Genomic DNA, 4967 nt, shown 5'->3' with positions numbered 1-4967 from the left:
GGCAACCATTTCGTTATAACACAATACAGCAACCATTTCGTTATGAAGCAATAGCATTAGTCCGCGTAGCCGCGGAGGCGACTGGGGACACCCAGGCGACTCCGCGGGAAGCACTGAGCCCGCCAATCACCAGCAGCGGCGGGAAGTTCAACAGGCCAGGATTGGGCTGGCCTGTCGGGGAAGAAGTTCCGGGAATGTATATAAGCGGGACCCGGCCGCATGCTCGCTCTCTTGTAACGTGCCTCCATTAAAGCATGTTGCCCTACCAACGTCTCCCGTCTCAGTACGTTACACCATAGATACCATTTGGAGGTTGTCAACCCTGCTCAGAGCCCAACTACTGAACTCTCTCTCTCTCTGCTGTCGCTCAGTCAAGGTAATAGGGTCTTAAGCACTTTTATGAAGGGAATGGAACTATGGAGTGTACCACTGTGTATGATATGTAGTATCTGTTGCATGATTCTGTTCTCACTGCATTGTTTTTTACCTAGGATATACTGTTTTCCTGCACTGTTTAACACATCACATCTAATATTTTGATTTATTATTCTGTTTATTTGATGTCTAATTTGATGTACAGTTCATATAATGTCTGCCCTGAGCCTTAGCAAGAAAGGCAGACTGTAAATTTTGAAAATTAAATAAATAACACAATTTACTGTAATACTTTAGCTTTTATGTCATTGTTGTTCATTTCTACAATGGCTATCCATTTATTTGGGATAAAGCAGATCCCTGTTAATGGCTGAGGAGGTAAAAAATCCAGAACACCTATTTTGAGATGTTCCAGAAGAGCTTCCTAAATCCCTTTCCCCATTTTGAAAAGGCTTTTCGCTTTTTAATTGGAACCAGCAACTGTGCACTAGTGACAATTCTCTTCTTTCCTCTTCTTCTCAGACTTACCTGTAAGTCTGAGGCACAGGATGACGCAGACTCTGAGTAGCCAACCTTGAGTCATTTGTGGCCCTTGAGTCCTGAAGAAGATGCTGTGCCCCATTGGGAGTCCTTTTGATTCTGGATTTAATCCCCTCTCAGAGATGGCCTTCCTTCTTCTAGAAGGAAGCTCAGAAGCCTCAGACAAGTCTTCAGCCTTGTAGTCAAATGAGTATCAGCGAATTTTATAACACAGAAGAAGTTGCTGAAATGGAAAGGTCAGATGGGACCTTACAGGCTCCTCAGCTCACCTGATCATGTTGTGATTAAAAAACTACAGTGGTCATCCAAGGACTAGGAGATGCTGTTGAGCACCTGAGACCAGGCCAAAGATCTGCTCTATACTGCAGTTAGGCTTCTCTGGTGGTAAAGGGAGCAAAATGTCCTTTTTTCATAAGTCATCGTTGCCATTATTTTTCTAATACCATGGTCTCTGGTTTAAAGCCCCTGCACCTTCATTCCTGTCAGAAAGTGTGCTTATGTTAAAGAAACCAATCCATGTCTTAGGACTGGGTGAGAATAAAGATGGTGAGCATAAACCATGGGATCAAAGTCTGCCATCTGAATACTGCCACTTGAAATGAAACTTTACAGACATCTTGCAACACATACCCAGCCATCTGGCAATATTTTTAACAGAGCCTTTTCCCTTTGATGGTCTTGTGAAGAACACAGTGAGTTTTGAGCTATTTTCATTTCTAGTTAGCAAAAAAAGATTTTGTGTTGTGACTGGAATTCATTGTAGGAATCCAAGGCTAGAAGTATATTCTTGTTAAAAATCACCATTTTAAAAAGTAAAATAGGAATGCCTTAAGGAAGATGTTATGCCAAGTGGGATCTGAACTGAGAGAAAAGGTTGGCACATTGGAGGGAAAGCATGGATAAAGGCGAGGAGAGAGGGTTTTGTTTGCCTACAGTTCTAGCACATTTCTTTAAAAATCTCATCCTTCTTCCAAGAAACTTTGGGCAGCATATATTTTTTTTCTCCCCCATGTTTAATCCTTATAACAACCCAGTGAGGTAGGTTAGGCTAGGGACTGGCCCCAGTAAACTGCTTGATTTGAACCTAGGTCTTGTAGATCCAAATTTCTGTGCCTCTCCTGGCAGCAGGGCGGGGGCTGTGTGAATGCTGGAGCATGGATCAAAGAGAACTTGCTTTTTCAGAGCCGAGATACTGCAGCGCCTACTCTCTGATGTGATTGCCCCCAATATCTTGGCAATTTATCATGAATCATGAATTGATGAATAAAGCAACAAAAACAGGAATAAGTAATGTTATCAGCAAAGGAATGTAGTAGTTTGTCAACCTCCCAGATTAGGGTTAATTTACTTTAGCACCATACTTATTTAGTAAATTGAATCAAATGACAGCAAGACATTTTGACATAGATCAAACAAGGAGACAGGTTTATGTCATTAAAAGTTGGAAAATCCATCCTGCTTTTCTCTTCCTGGTTACTGAGAAAGCACTTAATACATCTGAATGGAATACATTTTAGAGATGCTTTTGGAGATTGCTTTAGTATCCTATAATCTGAAGCAAATTTTTGGGTAAAAAATGAGTATAAAAGTCATTTGATTAGAGATTCTCGAGAAGAATGTCATTCTTGCTACTTTTGCTTTTTCAGCTATGTCATGAATAAAGGACCAATAAAATAAGATCATATTATCAGCTGCTAATAATTTATATTTGATAGGCATGCTCAATTCTGATAATGTTTTGATTAAATTATAAGGATTAAAATTAAGATTGTCTTCTGTAAGCTTAACAAAGAACCCTCCTTCACTAAAGTAATGGCATTTAAAGTTGAAAACAGAGATGCATACACAAAGAAAACAGAACATTTAAATGGAACACCATGAACCGAGCTAAAGAATACAATGATCTTCTTAAAAAGCAGTTATAATATATTGTTATGGAAAGTTAATTTCTCAGTAGGGTCATTGAAATATTTCCCTGTTAGGGAGAACAATCACAGTTAAGAGTCATGCCGTACTGAAATTAAAATAGTTATTACATAATGTTCCTGTTTCATTTGTAGGTAAGTGCTTAACAGAGACTGCAAGAACATTTTACTCAACTTGAAGAAACAATTAAAAACAACAACAAAGCCACATGGTGCAGTTGCTGCCATGGTTTTTTTAAAAGGGGCCAAGAATTCTACTCGAGCAGCACCTTGTGTTAATACAAATCCACGTACTGCAAGCTGAATCTATACAATTACTATTAGGAGGCAGATCCCCCCGCCCAGTTTCATATGTACAAATTCATGTACAGATTTATACCTTAGAAAAAAAAACAACCCACAGTTAAGGATGACAAACAACAGAATTAGTAGTGGCTTCTGGAATGTTGTTATGCAATAGCATCTGGATGCATGCAATTGCTGTAGTGCAGCAATAGTGCAATATCCCAAACAATGTTTGGATGCAGCCAAACTGTTATTTACTTATTTATTTTTATCCTGTCCTTCCATCAAGAAGCACTGGGGAGACATATATGGTTTCCCCCATTCTATTATCACTGTGACTCTGTGAAACTGAGAGAGACTGATTTGTCTGAGATCATGAATGAGCTTCAAAGATTCTCTCTTCAGAGTAAGTTCTATAGAATAACTCTGAGTCAGGGCTTTTTTTGTAGCAGGAACTCCTTTGCATATTAGGCCACAGCCTCCTGGAGCTTCCAGTAGGCCCTGTACTAAAGAGCCCTGTGAGCTCTTGGAGGATTGGCTATATCAGGGGGGTGTAGCCTAATTTGCAAAGGAGTTCCTGCTACAAAAAAAGCCCTGCTCTGAATAGACATGCTTAGGATTGCTCCTATGGTGAACAAGGTATCAAATTGAATTTCCCAAAGACATTGAGAGTCTTCTTCTTCTCCTCTTCATGGGATTTTCGGGGGGGGGGGTCGTTAAAAAAGCCCAGCAGGAACTCATTTGCATATTAGGTCACACCCCTGATGTCACCATGATTCCACACAGGGCTTTCTTCACATGAAGCCCAGCAGGAACTCATTTGCATATTAGGTCACACCCCCTGACACCAAGCCAGCTGGATCTGCGTTCCTGTGGGTTCCTGCTCTCGGTAGTCTGGAGATGTGCTGTAATTCTGGAGGATCCCCAGGTCCCACATGAAGGCTGGCGTCTCTAAAACAGCAGATCCTCTCTTTGTATCCCTTTGCCTCTGTATTCAAAGTAAGATGTTCTTGAATGAGACAATTTGAAGGTCTGAGGAGAAGAGTTGGGACTTGCATATGCCTTAATTCTTCTGGAATTAAGACAAAGACATATTCTGGTTAGCAGAGAGGAAAGTGGAATTTCAAATGCTGAATTAGAGTTGTCAACTGCCTGGAGAAAAAATAAAGTCCTGTCCATTTAATAGAAGTTTAACAGAATGCTGTTTACCAGGTGGTGTTATTCCCTCTGTGCGAAGAAAGGCTGCACCTGCCCATTTCCACATATTTATTTTTTTATTAAAGAGACAGGACATTTTTCTCCATGTCTCTTGACAAACTTATGCAAAACATAGCAGTAACTAAATGACACTAGATCAGGATCAGCTATACCGCACATCCCATATGACTCCCTTCTTCCACCCATTATGATCAGACTTACAGATTATTTTACAAGGACCCACAATCAGGGATTTAGGTCTCAGATGAGGAACTTAGGCTGTCTTGTCGGGCAACAATGTCAAAATATAAAACAATATTATTTTGTTTTGCTAGGAGGTCACTTGTGCCTTCAGCAGCTACCGGAAAGGCACACAACCTTCCTTGGTAAGGAAATACAGAAATGAGGAGAGCTCTGATGTGGTGATGGGAGTCAGGGCTGTAACTACATGCTTTGTTTTCCCTCTGGCCTTTTCCAATTCAAAGGTCTGTTACCAGTTCCATGCTGAGAATTCAGTTCTCAGGTGCTGCAGGCTTACACAACTTTGGGAAGGTAACGCAGTGGTAAAAATGACTATCCACACTTATTACCCGCGCAAAAGTTGTGCGAGTCTCAGATATTTCCCACCTCAGTTGTTGATTACTT

The sequence above is a fragment of the Heteronotia binoei genome, chromosome 5 (genome assembly GCF_032191835.1).
Source record: "Heteronotia binoei isolate CCM8104 ecotype False Entrance Well chromosome 5, APGP_CSIRO_Hbin_v1, whole genome shotgun sequence".
NCBI lineage: Eukaryota > Metazoa > Chordata > Lepidosauria > Squamata > Gekkonidae > Heteronotia > Heteronotia binoei.
Note: the sequence above shows the minus strand (reverse complement) of the source record.